At 31.0% G+C, this 17,517-nt stretch overlaps 1 protein-coding gene across 1 annotated transcript in view; it reads left to right on the plus strand.

Moving 5' to 3' along the window:
- Window positions 1–7,244: 7,244 nt before the first annotated feature.
- LOC148304784 (neuropeptides capa receptor-like) overlaps window positions 7,245–17,517 on the plus strand; it is a 256,462-nt gene continuing 246,189 nt past the window's right edge. The window contains exon 1 of the mRNA XM_088267738.1: window positions 7,245–7,696. The gene's annotated coding sequence lies outside the window, so the exon portion shown is untranslated. The remainder of the gene's footprint in view (window positions 7,697–17,517) is intronic.

Consider the following 17,517-nt stretch of genomic DNA (forward strand, 5'->3'; position numbering starts at 1 on the left):
GGGCTGACGACCGTCATAGGCTGGTTTAAGTGATCACTTTACACAAGTGTAACATTCACCAATTCTACCCATAATTGACAACCACACTACTCAAATACTTGGAAGTTCTATATATATGAACCAATTTAGAAACCTTGTTCTTGAATCACTAGAACTTCACTAGAGACATCTATTGGTGAGATGTCGTCAGCCTCGTAAATGCCCAGACTTCCATATTCGTCTTCATCTTTGATGAGATGTCAAAAAATAACTTGACATCCATCTTGAAATAGACCTATTTTATGTTCTACTATTTTATGAACTGCTAAAATGCACTGCTGACTATTTCAGTCGCTGGTCGCCTCTGTCTGATACATAAAGAAAAGAGCTGATCAACTTTCCTTCATATATTTAACGATTAACGATTAACATTTTTATTTTACATATTAAATGTTAAAATCAAACACTGCTTCTTAGAGTCTACAAAAATGTATTTTATTGTTAAAAACACGTTAATTTTTTTTTACAATTGTTCACCTTGTAATGGCAATCGCTAAACAATTGTCACAATTTAAATATTTATGTGTTTTGACAAAGAATATAATTAAGTAGATTCTAAAAATCAGTGTTTGATTTTAATATTTAATATTGAAGAGTTTTACAAAGTAAACGCCAAATCTAAAAATAATATTTTTTGTTGTTTATGTTTTACTTGGCAAATACCACTATTAAGAGGTATTTACTAAGTAAAACTTTTATTAAAATGGATAAATATTACCACAAAATGACTCCTAAGAAAAATACTGCTTATATCGATGCAGTACCCTATGTGATATTGGGTGCAAATGCGTGTTAAACAGAGATACTTAAACATATTAGTTTCCAAAGTAGCTGTCTGTACGTAGACAAAATTTTTGTCCATAACTCGAATTTCTACCAAAGAAAAACAAACGAATGTGAATGAAAGCAAACGTCACACGTTATTGTTTTGAAACAAATCTTTAGTGTTATATTAATGACTTTTATTTGTTTCGCAGAGGGCGCTAAAGTATGTGCTTTTCATAAAATTTGTGCTTAAAGCTCACTGTGAAAGTTCACAGGACACTTGGATATTGGCGATGAAAACTTTTTCAATATTCGAAATAAGATCAAGAATGCTGTCTAGATTAATATCGAAACGCTTAAATAAAATATGACAAAACTTAATTTTGTTTTTAATCATACATGTAATTGAAAAACAATTGTTTTAAAAACTTTGTTTAAAAGCATATCTCAAATAATGTAAACTTAATTATACTGACGACCGGTCTCAAAGCAAATAACTTCTAACTGTAGACTAATTTCTACTAAAAATTATATAATTTAGCAAAATATTAAATATGTAGTACTATCAGATTTTAGGGGAAAAATTTAAGTGCGTATTTTTTTATAGATGAGCGAAAAAAGGATGGTTAAAAAGTACATTTTCAAAATATTTCGAGTATGTCCAAATTTTCGATCAACATTCTGAATTTTGCTCCACGCCTTAAATTACCCCATGATAGGTCGAAGGTACTGTAAGTGCTCCCACATCCATATTCTTCTTCATCTATATTGAGATTTCAAAAAAAAAATGGAAATATTGGTCACATAAGTTCGCAACCTCGAGTGCCCTAGCCGCTACTGCCAATCTCAGTTTCATCATTTATTATTTTTATTCTCCGTTTCCTTTCCCATATGAAGATGTAATATTTAAGATTTCCTAATGATGTAATGTTTTTATGATATCTGAGAATATTTGTCCGCCTCCGTAGTGTAATGGTCAGCACGCTCGGCTACCGTTCTGGAGGACCCGGGTTCGATTCCCGGGGGGGTAAGAATAAATATGAGTGATTTTTTCACTGTAATATTTATTCAATATTACCCTGGACTGGTACTTGAAGCGGAGGGCTGATCACCTTTCCTTAATGTGTAAACGATCAAGATAACACTGCGTTTATATGACGCAGTGCCCTATGCACCATTGGGGTGCGGATAAGGGTTTTATTATTATTAATATTAATGATGTTGTATTTTTTATCATATTTGAGAATTCGGAGCACGGAACTGATCACATTACATTAACCATCAAGCTTACACCGTGTCAATGAAAAAAGAGGAAGAATATTGTTGACGTATGTACAAACGGATTACGCAGTAACCTTCGCTTTAAAAAAAAAGATAGTCAAATAATTACATATTGCACATTATATATAATTACATATTTCATTATTGCAATATGTATAACACATTACATAAATGTGAAAATTTTGACAAATCTGTGATGTTTCTTCCTAAACCTTCAAAGTCCGCTTTGAAAATTGATGATGTCTAATTAAGTTTACTTTATCAATGATGTCTAATTAAATTGATTGAAATTCACTTTAAATTTAATTAAAAACTTAATTAATGTCAACGAACCTCTTTCATCGTCGGATAATTTAAATGTTACAATGTTACGACAGAGAAAAGAGAAGATATCTGATAGAAAAAAATCGCTTGGCTTTTGATTGCACCTAGCAGTGTTGCTCTATTCTATCGCCCACATAAGAAGTTACCTATTTACAAAACACATACCTGCTTCAAAAGCTGAATATTGTTTTCTGTGTTATGCCAAAACATTAAAACAATACAAGATAGATATTTTCGTAACTATTTAATATACAGAGTGGTACAAAATAAATCAACCTATCGGAATATAATTATCAGTCATAATTTTTACAAATGGCGTCGCACTTCAATCATATTTGACATTTCGCTCACTCCTTTTAACAACGTCATAAATAAAAAAACTTGATTTTTCAGGAGATCGTTGTTAAAGTTAAAGAATATAATAAAATGTATTAAAAATAAATATCAAGCCACTTATTGAACTTTTTACTGTGCAACAGATCTTTTTAGGTGAAACCTGAAGGTTTTTTCTCCGTTTGAAAAATATTTAGTATATTGAAAAAAATAATTAAACAATACCTTTTCTTCAAAATGCAAAAACAACACATTCTGCCCTGTAGCGGGTAAATATTAAGTTTAAAATATGGCAGTTTTGCTGGGATATAGTTCATTTTCTGGGCATTCCAAAAACATGCACAACTGAAAACTGTCGAATTTTGATAAATGCCGTTGTTGAAAGGAGTGAGCGATATGTGAACTTAACAGCAAACATATTGATATAACAGGCAAAATGTTTATCAACACTGGCGGAAGCCATATGACGGATATGATCTTTTCTATCTTTTCCTCTTAACAGAAAAAAATAAGGTCTTAATAAAGATTTCCAGTACTTATTTTTTTAATTCATAATAAACTTATTTAAAATCAAAATGGATAATTAATTTTGCGCCTCCTCGAATTTGTTTATGCACTGCAGCGGTCTAGTTTACAAATATGAACTATGATTGACGTACGCCGCAATTTGTAAAAATCATAGCATCTTCCGATAGGGTGATTGATTTTGTGCCACATGTATTGTACAGTGCCTTTTTTGTTCTTTGAAATACAATGTGGTTCATTTTCCATTAGAATACTGACGTTTGTGGATTATTTGCCTGTCAAACACCGCCGTGGAAAATTATGAATTTTTAATAAAGATTTTCTCAGATGAATTTGTAAAAACGCGAGATGAAAATTTGTATTCAACGCAGTAATTTTCTTCGATAATATTGAACCCTTCTCGGCAGAACACGGTAAGGGTAAAAACTTATTTTATTGAAGAAAGTTCAAATTAGTAATATTAAGGTTGTGGTAGATATTATAAGCGTATAATTGTTTTTGAATTCATCTTATTCAGTTTTTGAGATAAAGGTATCGTCTTGAAAAATTTGTATGAAACTTTCCACCACCCTTGTAGATTTATTTATTTATTGAAAACCAAAAGAATATTCAACAAAAATAACATAATTAAAAAATAATGACATTCCAATTACAGGTTTTCACTTAAGTATTCTAAAAATAAAAATAAAAATAAACTGTCATGGACATAAAGTATAACTATATCATAAACTTACATTACATATTTTTATCAAATAAAGGAAATTTTATTTATCAACTAGTCAAAAAGACATCAGCAATATTTCTCTTAAACGTATTAAAAGAAACATTATTGATGTCTATTTCATTAAGCATTACATTGCAAATATCACAGGCTCTATTTAAAAATGAATTTTGGTAGGATTTGGTGTGAATTTTAGGGATTTAAAATACATTTTTGTTTCAAGTCTCCCGGGACTCTAAAATTGATGAGTGATAAATGTTCTAAAAAAGGCAATCTACGTAATTATTTAAAAAAATATCCTGAAAAATATGGTCAGCAGTGTTCCTACGTATTACGAGTTTGGGTAAATTCATAAATTCATTGCTGTATAGGTTGAATGCAATGCACTCTATAAATTTCAATTCGTGGTCGAGCGGATTAAGTTATGGGATAATGAGTGACAACGTATGTCAGTAAGTTGGATAATAATCAGTTGTTGACCAATAGAAAAAAATCATTCTTGAATTAAATTTACAATTGGCGGGAATCGAACTACGTCGTCTTCCCAACTACGTCACGGCACCTGTCCTTAAAATATAAAATACAGTGTTTCTTCTTAAATTATATAAATTTAAACTTTATAAAATAAAACAACTTTAATTTAACCACTTATAATACTTTGTATTCGCTACGCAATTCTCAATAAAAGCAACATGTAGGAGTTTTTTCCTGTTTTTAAATCACATTTTCATCTGGTGTACGGAGTGCGTGGAAGTTTTTGGTATCGTAAGGGAAGGGTAATTATCTATAACTTAATTATGAGTATATCAATGTTTTAGGATTAGTTCATAAACCCTGATGATGACAAAGTTCTTGTTGAAACCGGTTAGAAGAAGTGTACTAATAAAAAGTGGTTAAAACAAAGTTACTTTATTTTATAAAGTTTATAAAATGTGCCACAAAGTATGTGCGAAAAACATTCAAGAAATATATAAATTCAAAATTCAAAATGGTGGCACCCGCCGTGTGGCATGTTGTGCCATATTATTGAAACCACAGCTCTGTCACATCAATGCCATTCAAATGAGGTACGAATAAGTCAGTAATCATGGTTCTGTAGCGCTCTCCATTTACCGTAACATTTTTACCGGCATCGTCTTTAAAAAATTATGGGCCAATGATTCCATCTGCCCATAAAGCACACCAAACAGTGACTTTCAATGGTTGTAAGGGCGTCTCGACAAAGGCTTCTAGGTTTTCTCCACTCTGAATTCGGCAGTTCTGCTTATTGACATAGCTATTTAACTAAAAATGTGCCTCATCGATGAATAAAATTTTGCGTTAAAAAGAGGATCAAGCTGAATATTGTTTTTGACCCATCCAACGCACGACGCACATAATGGTCATTCAGTCTATTCATAGTAAAATGGGAAAACGTACTGACTACCAACAATTGTCAACTGTCAAATTGACAGTCTGTGGAAACAATGTCGCCAGTTTAAAACCAGACACAAAAAATCCTTTACATTAAAATTTAAATTACAAATAAATTAAAGGTACTTTAAATTTTAATTAAAATTTAAAGAAAAATTTAAAGTAAAATTAAAATTTAAAAAATTTAAAGTACCTACCTTTAATTTACTTATCAAACGATGTATATAGAGAACATAACAAGAGCCGTGGTGTGAGTCTGGTAGGGGCTCGATGTAAAACATTTTTGAAAAATTCCTAGGAAATTCAGTATATGTTCGTAAAACTTTTGAACACAATTAAAATATTGTAAGCGAACATGAGGAGTGTTATGATAAAGGGAAAACGTATAACTTTTATGTTAGGTACCTTTTAAATATCAAGAAGTTTATATTTACTTTAAAAAAAAAAAAAATGTTAACGTAAATTGAAGGATCAAAATAATGAGTATTAAAAAAAAGTTAATACTTTTGACTCATTTTTTAATGTGTTAATAATTTGAATAGAATGACTTTCGCAAATCAGAAAAAATATTTGTATATTACTTCACTAAAATCCTCAAGATGACGTTTTAAACTCACACATGAATAGATAAACACTTATTATGTATACATATTTTCCAAAAAAATGATATGGATGTTGAAATGCATTCATTCGAACCCGTACCCGCACCCTAATGGTCCATAGGGCACTGCATCATATAAACGCAGTGTTATCTTGATCGTTAACACACGAAGGAAAGTTCATCAGCCTCCGCTTCAGGTACCAGTCCAGGGTAATATTGAATAAATAATAGAGTGAAAAAATCACTTATATTCATTAGACCCCCCTGTGCGAATCGAACCCGGGACCTCCAGAACGGTAGCCGAGTGAGATGACCATTACACTAAGGAGGCGGACAAAACATGGATGTTGAAAACATGTTTAAAAAAACGATTTGATAATAAGTCGTACGTTCAATGACCTCCACGTCTCTTCATTTTATTTTTCAATATAATTGCTTACAAAAATAATCACTTAATTACATACTCCTAAAAACTTCAAGTAGCATTTTATAAAAGGATAAATTATCGATTTATTAAAATTGTATTATTATTATAGTCTTTAAGTCTGAAAATATGTTCATTTTTAACGTATACAGGTGCCTTTTTGTATCTTTTGAAATATAAAATTAACATATTAATAAATATAAGTGTAAGTCCTTCTCCAAGCATAAAAGCTTAGAATCTGCAGATTAGAGATCTGAATCAGAAATTGGAGAGAACTGCGATATTATTTTTAAGATTGTAAAAATAGAAATGTCTTGAAAATGAAAAAAAAAAAAAAAAACACTTACTTTTGTAACCATATTAAAAAAATAATAAAAAACACCATTTCAGCCAGAGTAACTTATTTTGATCATTTAGTGTATATTGTTCATTTATGCTTAAATTTACCATATTTAATCGCTTTTAACAAATGTTGAGGTTCTCACCAAAGCGTCACATTTTCATTATAAATGATTTTAAGTAATTAGGAATTCTTTAAACTTTTGTCATCAATGCAGTAAGTCATTTTTAACTAGTCAATATATTATACTTCCAAGAATAAAAAAAATCGTTTTGGAATTTTTTCCAGGTCAAAATTAAGCTAGTAAGATGTCAAATAGTCAATAATCACGTTTTTGTAAAAAATGCACTTTGTAATTTTTTCCTGTATGAGGACGATACATTAAAAAAATTCAAGTTCATTTATAGGGCGCGTCATCTGTATGCATTTTGTCATTGTTACCGCCTGCTTAGACGCCCGCTTAGCGGCGTCCTCGGCCACAGTACTCCGTAAGCAACGGCGTCGCAAGCACGTAGGCACGGCGCGCCGCACACTTCCCGCTAGCGTCGCGACGCTCAAAGTTTTCAAAATATAGACGATAAAAAAACAAGATACGAGGCTTATGCTATTAGACAGCAGATGTTTTGTTTGATTTAGACGTATCGTAAGCCGCACGTCTTATTTTCGTTGGAAAAGTTGCGAGAAAGTGAATAAGTTGGTGTTATAATAAACAGTATAAATCATTTTCGGTCGGTTTTAGTGGTGTTATTTTTAAGAGTGAAACTTTCGGAATTGAGAGATTTTAAAGCTCAATAAATAATCTAAGAAAAAACTTTTTTTAAAAACAAGTTTATTGCAGTCATAACTAATATTTTGTGTAAAATTTTATAATAGCTAAGTGAAAAAGTTTACGTTAGTGTAAAAATACGGGACGCAGTATGTGTAAAATCGGTAAGTCTAAAATTTTTAGCATTTAATCTAATTAGTAAAAAAATAGTTACCAACGGTTTTCATATTTTAATTATTTTTTAATTTTCTTTATATAAGCCTCCACTACAGTGTAGTTTGCGAGTAATTTTGGCTCTTACAAATGAAATAGATTGTAAAAATAAAAAAAAGGTACAAGAGGAGATAGAGAATGGAAAAAAATAACAATAATTATTGGAAATTAAATAAAATATATAACTAATTACTCAATTACAATGTGGACAGTCAAAAATATACTTACTTCAAATGTCGATCGATTATAAATGAATTTAATTATTTTTTAACTTAAAAAATATTCCATGTGCTCAAATCAAATTGATTTTTTAAAACTCTGGCCCCGCTCATTCCCCTCCCTACAGATATCCATCTCATCCTGGCGAGCAGGAACCCAATTATGTACAGACTTTTAGTTGTTTTTTAAAAATTAAATGGAATAAGTTTATAGTTTAATAATAAGTCAATCATATTTTATAATTAAGAACAATATTCAATTAACTTGACATTGGCAAATGCAATGTATTTCATGTGCAACGCCATTCTTTATTAAAAGATTTTTTTTTTAAAAGAATATTTTTTTACCACTTTTTTAATAATAATATAATATTCATATTAATTTTAACGACTGGTTTCGAAAGCTTACATTTACTTCCATCATCTGGTCAAAATATAAACTGGAAGATATTTTGGAAGTATTCATTTACGATTGCCAACATTTATAATTTCATAATGTCTTACCACAAACTGAATGCGGCGACAATAAATAAAATATGCTAAAATAAAAATATCGTTTACATATTTTTGAATAAATAATAAAAGAGTATAATTTTATCTAATCTAAAGATCACAGCCTACTTCTAAATTTACATTTGGATCTTTCCTATTCAGATATTCTGTACCGTAGAACGGGACTACTTGAACTTCGATGTGTTACTTGAGCCCAGTACAAAAAAAAATTAGATCGTGGTATCGATCGAAGTGTAGTGACAATATGTGTCACCTGTCAGGGAAACAATGAATCATGTCGATACGTTCATTATTGTAGACCAAATACAGATTTAAATATTTTTTTGTACTGGGCTCAAGTAACACATCAAAGTTCAAGTAGCCCCGTTCTACGGTACATTAAAAAACCTGAGTGGTAAGAGTTTTCATATAATATATTTACCCGGAGAAGACATTGTTTGAATAGTTTTATATATTTCTTATATTTTATAAAATGTATACTTATGTGAAATTTTATAATTCAAATATCCTAACCATTAAATAATAATAATAAAAATGGCATTATAGTAATGGTCCTTCTAACCCTTATCCGCACCCAATGGTGCATAGAACACTGCGTCGTATAGAAGCAGTGTTATCTGGATCATTAAATACATGAAGGAAAGGTGATCAGCCTTCTGCTTCAGGTACCAGCTCAGGGTCATATTAAATAAATATTAGACTGAAAAATCACTAATATTTATTTTGACCCTCCTGGGAATCGAACTCGGGACCTCTAGCATGGTAGCCTAGCGCACTAACCACTACACTATGGTGATGGTATTATGTCTTTTTCATTTATGATATATTTACATCAATGGTTTTTTACCTTTACTGAATATATTTTTTTTGGCTGAATCGAATTAAAGTAGAAATCCAAGTTTTGAAAAAAATTCTATATGATTTAGAATAAAAGCTTCGTGAACAAAAATATTATTAGAGAACCAACAAATATTACTTATGCTATTATTTTTTTAAATATTTTTTTTTTGTGTTTTTCCGGTATCATCATGGATATCGAGTACGAGGTTCGCATTCTACCTTTTATCCTCCTTTGTCTCTATGCCGCACCCAGTTGTGCATAGAGCACTATATACGTTGATACATCGTCATCATGGTCGTAAATAACATAAAGGTATGATGTCAGATATCAATTTTATCTTTCGATTTTTCTTGAAGCGGAGGACTGATCACCTTTCCTTCATGTGTAAACGATCAAGATAATACTGCGTTTATATGACGCAGTGGCCTATGCACCATTGGGGTGCGGATAAGGGTTTTATTATTATTAGTATAAATATTGCAAATATTTAAAGGGGACAAATAAATTTGTAAATGAACGGAATACGAAAATCTTAGGGCATTTAAAGGGCTAATGTTACGTATTTTTATTTTATTCATGAAATACTCGAATTATATGTACGTACGAGCATATAGAATAAGAAGACGTTTTACGTAGATAAAAAAAAATTAATAATTTATTTTGGAACTTCTTCAAAAAATCTAAGTAGTGAATGATAAAAGTTGATTGTCATAGGGGATAAGTAATTTCATCTGTTTTTATGTATCTTTATTCTAAACCTTGAGGTGAAGTGTGTAAGTTTGTAAGGGTAAATATAGTTTTTACATTGTATAAAATACAATGAAAATAAAAAAAGAGCTTCAACGTAAATTTTTAAAGAAATAACAGTGTACTACAAGTAAAATGTGTATATATATATATATATATATAAATATATATATATATATATATATATATTTATATATATATATATATATACATATATATATATATATATATATATATATATATATATATATATATATATATATATATATATATATATATATATATATATATATATATATATATATATATATATATATATATATATATATATATATATATATATATATATATATATATATATATATATATATATATATATATATATATATATATATATATATATATATATATATATATATATATATATATATATATATATATATATATATATATAACATTTTGAGTGTGTCCAAATGCTTGTTCATGAAACCTGGATTATCTCCAATTACAGGTGTTGTTTTCATATTATTATGCTGATCACTTAAACCAGCCTATGACGGTCGTCAGCCCAGTAAATGCCCAGACTTCCATTTTCTTCTTCATCTTTGATGAGATGTCAAAAAACAAATTAAAAAAAATTATAAATATATGTATAAATATATATATATATATATATATATATATATATATATATATATATTTATATATATATATATATATATATATATATATATATATATATACACCCCTGGACAAAAAAATTTACGAGTCCTTAAAAAAAACTAAAATTGACACATAATGAATTATTCTTGATATTTAATTAGTTTTTTTTGTATTGTTTAAGATAAGTGATGACTACTCGTTACTTCAAGGTTAAAATGAAAGATCTTACTCATGAATTGTACTTAGAAATTGCCATTATATACCAGGTATCAGATTATCCGAACCTTAGAGACCCATAACGGTTCATTTATGGTCGAGTGTTTGTGATGGAGTAATAAAAGACATGTAATTTTTTTATTCATATTTAAGAAGAAGGTTCTAATCGCTTTATTTTAAATTAAGGTATTTTACATTTAAACATATTTATAACATTTAAAAATATTTAATACTTAGTGAATTCACCTTTATTTTTTATAACATGTAAAATTCTATTATTTAACGAAGCGTAAAGCGAATCTTAAATTTCTGATGTTATTTCTTCTTCCTAAACTTGAATCAAGTTTTTTTTTAATTCCTCAATGTTTTTTTATTTTTTTTTCCCAACTTTTTTTTTCATAATCGCCCATAAATTTTCTATCGGGTTCAAATCAGGACTATTCCCGGGCCACGTCAACGATTTTAAGCCAATTTTATCCTTGTATTCAATGATCTGTAAGAAAAACAATAAATTATGTATCAAGTGGTCTACAAAGCGCATTAAAAAATAAATATTTGTACTCACAGTGCGGGCTCTATGGCACGGCGCCAAATCGTCCTGAAAAATCGGGTCCGCGGTATACTGCGTAATGTCCTCGATTGTTGGAATAAGATGGTTTTTCAGCACTTTTTTGTACTGGATGGCATTCATCGTACCCTGTATAAAATTTAGAGGTCCCAAACCGTACGCTGTCATGCACCCCCAAATCATGACGTAGGGTGAATGTTTAACGGTTCGAGGGACGCACGACGGATGGTATTTTTCCCCAAGTTTTCGTCGAACTATCTTTATGCCGTCTGGACCAAAAAGGTTGAATTTTAATTCATCGGAGAAAATAACATTTTGCCAATCCTCCAAGGTCCAATTCTGGTGCTCCTTCGCCCAATCCAGTCTAGCCTTCTGCATTTTGTTCGTCAGTAATGGTTTCTTTGCGGGACTTCGTGCTTGGAAACCATGCTCCAACTGCCGCCTGAACACTGTTTTTACTGAAAATGTTGATTAGCTAGTAGACTGCACCTCTGCGTGTATTTTAAGTGCCGTTAAAAATCGATCGCGCATAACAATTTTTTTTATTAAGCGATCATCTCGGGCAGATGTCGCGCGCCCCCAACCGCTTCCTTTTTTCCGTTCTATGGATTCAGTTTGTTGGAATTTTTTAAATAAAAACCTCACTGCACCTTCTGAATACCCAACTCGACGAGATATTTTACAATTAGATATGTTTTGTTGCGACAGTGTGATTATTTTGGATTTTATCGCTATCGACATTTGCTTTGCACTTTCCATGATTGTTGTGTTATGTTCCCTCAAACGCGGGTAAAACAAAATTGTTGAGACATTTTAAAATGTAAATATTGTAGAAAGGTGACACAAAGTGTCTTTAATTTATTGAACAAAAGAAAGAGGTATCGATAAAGGATTTCTTAGAAAAAGAGTTCAGTAAAGTCAAGGCGTGCGGTAGCAAGTAAACTCGTAAATTTTTTTGTCCTGCGGTGTATATATATATATATATATATATATATACACATATATATATATATATATATATATATATATATATATATATATATATATATATATATATATATATATATATATGTATTTATATGTGTAAACATATATCTTTGATTTCACTTCATTTTACTTTTAGTATGCTCACCACTGTAATTTTTCAGAAATCCTTAAGACCCATATTTAATTCGGGTCGTATAATCGAAACCCCTAAAGGGACATAAATTTTCGGTCATAAATATTCTAAAAAAGTGGATGGCCATATTTATTTCAAATTGAAAAATTAAATTTAACGACGTGGTTTCAGTAAAACAAACAAGGGAATAAAAAAAAGCTTACGCTAAGTCATGTAAGTTCCAACAAATCACGCACTCTGCATTATGAAGTAATTCGCATACCCTGAAAAAGAACGAGCTTTTGCAAGTATAAGCAACAAGTACCTAACACGTTAAACGCCTTGGGGGGCACCGGTGACCTCGCCTGTGTTGGACCGCAGCGCCATGGGGGCACCAGTGACCCTAATGGAGAGCTATATTCAAAACACTTTAACTATGGAACCCATCATATAATCAAAAATGGTATAAACTAACCATTTATAACCCTTATCCGCACCCAATGGTGCATAGGGCACTGCATCGAGTTGGCACAGTGTTATCTTAATCATTACTTACATGAAGGCAAGGTGATCACTCTTGCGCTTCAGGAACCGGTCCAGGGTAATATTATATAGGGTAATATTAAATCACTAATATTTATTTTCACCCCCCCCCCTGGGAATCGAACCTGGGACCTCCAGCACGGTAGCTAAACACGCTGACCATTACACCACGGAGGCGAACAATTATAATATTAAAAAATATAAATTAAAGAAAAGTTTTTTTTGCTGTGAATTTTAAATACAACAAATTTTATCATTGGCGTAGAATTGGTGAATGGGTAGCGAAAGAATAACTAAGAAGTATATTTGGCGAATGTGAGTGGGAGAACAGAACGAGGATGGCCGAAAAAGAGGCACGATCAGATCAATCAGAATATATCTGGTGGTGTCAAAAGTCTGCGTAATCGGAGGGCATGTTTGATTTGATGTATGGATGTGAAAGAAGCTAATAGTCTATGTCAGGACAGAAGAATTTGCGTTCCAACTTCTCTGCTTATCCCTGCGGAAAAAAAAGCGTGATGGTACAAGAAGTAGTAGTCGTATAATAAGGACATTGGTAACATTAACTAAAGTGGGACACAAAATGCCGAACCCTCTTCTAGTGGAATGGAAGGTCTGCTGATGACAGTCAACAGTCCGCCTTCTCCTGAGGAGCGCAACGTGGTTTCCTTCCAGCAATGAGCAAATGCTGAGAAGTTCCTGATTGGCCCACACTAGATTATCCCTCCTGTTCCCAACACAGATTGAAATAAAAGCATATTTAAGTAGCTAGAAGAAACAAAAATCCACTAAATCATCTATAAACTTTATTTTCTGACATCTCATCAAAGATGAAGAAGAATATGAAAGTCTGGGCATTTATGGGGCTGACGACCGTCATAGGCTGGTTTAAGTGATTTCTTTACACACGTGTAACATTCACCAATTCTACCCATTATTGACAACCACACTACTCAAATTCTCGGAAGTTCAATATATATGAACCAATTTAAAAACCTTGTTCTTGAATCACTAGAACTTCACTAGAGACATCTATTTGTGATATATCTATGACGGTCGTCAGCCCCGTAAATGCCCAGACTTCCATATTCTTCTTCATCTTTGATGAGATGTCAAAAAATAATATGAAAATAACTCCTGTAATTGGAGATAATCCAGATTTTGTGAACAAATATTTGGACACACTCAAAATATTGGATTAATTTTTATTTTTATTTTAAGTGTTTCAACTAATTTACCGTCATAACAAATATTGCAACGAATTTGTAACAGAGTTTTTTTTTATCATGAAAAGCTCTACCAAGGTGAATTTATAGTACGTGGCCCCAAACTGCCCTTTAAAAATCTAATAGGTATTTAAAATCACTCTGGACTGTATGTATTATTACCTGAAACGCAAAGCAATCAACTTGCCTTAGTATTTGGACACACTCAAAATGTTGTATCTTTAAACCTTGTACATAATAAGCAAGGTAAAAAATAAATACAATTCCCATTTAAAAAAAAGTAGTAGTATAATAAATATGGAGAAATATTTGTGGGTGTTTTGGTTGTATTTTTTATTTTGTTTTGGTTGTGAAAGTTAGCAGAGATTTCTTACGATGAGCGTTTAAACAAAGTAATCGTTTTTCTCATAAAATGTTTTTTTCGGCTGGCGGCTATTTGAAATCGAATTCCGACCACTCAAACGGAATGCTATTTTCGCTGTGGGTTAAGACGAACAGTCGGTAATCAGTCGGACTCGTTTTATTTGCCAAACTAAAACTAATAATGGTAATCAGAGAAAACCTTAAACGGATGAAACCGTTTTGCACGAAGCTTCATCAATTTCTGCTAATGAATAGGTACATAATTTGAGACTTGAGAATTCGAGAATTGAGAATAGGTACATAATTTGAGACTTGAGGCTTGTCAATAGGTACATAATTTGAACTTGAGAATTTGAGACTTGATACTTGAGAATAGGTGCATAACTTGAGACTTGAGAATTTGAGACTTGAGAATTAGAGACTTGAGAATTGAGAATAGGTACATAATTTGAAACTTGAGAATTTGAGACTTGAGGCTTGTCAATAGGTACATAATTTAAAACTTGAGAATTTGAGACTTGAGACTTGAGAATAGGTACATAATTTGAGACTTGAGAATTTGAGACTTGATACTTGAGAATAGGTACAAATTTGAGAATTTGAGACTTGTTTGTAAATTAGATCCCGGAAGACCGACTTATGGCGGATGAAGAGGCCGCCAGACATTTTTCTCTTAATTAGTTAGATTATTCAAAATATCATTAGCTACTGGTGAAATAGAAGCAGGGGCGTGCCTTCCATATAGGCAGAAAAACAGTGCCTATCCAGCGCTATGTATTTAATGTAACTGCAACAAATAATCACTTTACTCATGGCAGATAGTAAGCTTCTTGACAACTGTTGTCATTTGGCATTTTTTTTTCTTTTTCGATTGCATTTTTAAAAATAATTGCATTCATAGATTTAAAAAATATTTTCATTACTAAATTTGCATTGTGAAAATAAAATATTAAAAATTAATGCTATTTTTTTCTTTTCCATTTATCAAGACTAAACCTTTACTTTACGTGGGCTTGTCTGAAGGTAAGAAAGTAAAGATAGGGTAGGAAAATGAGAAGAATACATCACAAATACCAAGACCAATAAAAAATAAATCTTTCTTGAATTTATTTTACAATTGAGGGGAATCGAACCCGAGACGCAAGTTTCGCAGTCGATCGATTACCCAATTACGCCACGGCGCTTGTCAATTATACTAGCAGTTGAAATCCATATTGCATTAATTTTTTTAACTGATTTATAAGCAATGATCTCAGATCCATTGTATATGTGGATAGTAATTCAATAGACTTGATACTTATTAAATTTTTAAACTCATATATGTATATAATTCACACGTTACTTCAAGAGTTCGCAGCAGTATCTTTAATTGATTTGAGTAAGCTTAAACTAGTCATTGACAGCTATACACCCTGTATACAATTATATATAGACATCCATATTATTTTTTTTAATTACTGTTTTACTTAGTAAATACCACTATTTCTTTAAATCTACTGTGACACGTGTTTCTATGCATTCCGCATCATTTTCAAACATCCATATTATTATTCATCAATGTCAAAATGTAAAAATAAACCCTGAGTGGAGAGACCCAGATTTGAGAACATGGATTTGGACAACAAAATTTAGTGTAAATTTCAATAATAATAAAACCCTTATCCGCACCCCAATGGTGCATAGGGCACTGCGTCATATAAACGCAGTGTTATCTTGATCGTTTACACATGAAGGAAAGGTGATCAGCTCTCCGCTTCAGGTACCAGTCCAGGGTAATGTTGAATAAATATGATAGTGAAAAAAATCACTAATATTTATTTTACCCCCCTTGGGAATCGAACCCGGGACCTCCAGAACGGTAGCCGAGCGTGCTGACCATTACACTACGGAGGCGGACAATTAGTAAAAAATTTAGAGAAACAAAAAGTTAGAACCTATTTTTAAATGAAAAAAACAATCTCTGCCTTTTTATTAGGTTGCACCTTTTATTATACAAAAAAATCTAATATTTTCTGGTAATTCATTTCACACCAAGTGTAAAATTCTAATTTACTCATTGTTTAACTTCGACTGATCAGATTATGCGCAAAGGAATTAATTAAGAAATAAATTTCCAATATACAAAACAATGGGAAATTTCCTTTTCAATTTTTGTTTATTGGAAATTAATACGAAAATTGTTGGTACGAGTACAAAAAAAATGTAATCGGAAACTTTTATCCTGAGATCTTGATTGAGCTTACCTTCAAAACTTAACAAAAGCTTTCCGCCTTTGCTTAAATGACATTAAAAACTTGATGTTGCAAAATTATAAAGTAACGAAGGCTTCGCTTTATTCGTTTTCTACTTAATAATATTTTAATTACGGAAAATCGCAGAGTATATATAAAAAAAAAAGTATTAACCTGTAAAGCTTCTATTTTAGAGGCTTGTAATAAGGATAAGGGGTAGATATCGCTCACTCCTTTCAAGAACGTCATAAATAAAAAATCGTCAATTTTCAGTTGTGCATGTTTTTGGAATGTGCAGAAAATGTACTATATCCCAGCAAAAGACACATATTTTTAACTTAATATTCACCCGCTACAGGGCAGAAAATATTGTTTTTGCATTTTGAAGAAAAAACGTATTGCTTAATTTTAAAAAAAATATATTTATATTTTTAAACTTTAAAAACGTTCTCCTAAAAAATCAAGTTTTTTTTTTTTTTTTTTAAATTTATGACGTTCTTGAAAGGAGTGAGCGATATGAGAAAACAACACAAATGCCTAAAAC

This window comes from Brachycentrus maculatus, unplaced genomic scaffold (genome assembly GCF_059751285.1).
Source record: "Brachycentrus maculatus isolate JH-2025_06_01 unplaced genomic scaffold, ASM5975128v1 h1tg000304l, whole genome shotgun sequence".
Lineage (NCBI taxonomy): Eukaryota > Metazoa > Arthropoda > Insecta > Trichoptera > Brachycentridae > Brachycentrus > Brachycentrus maculatus.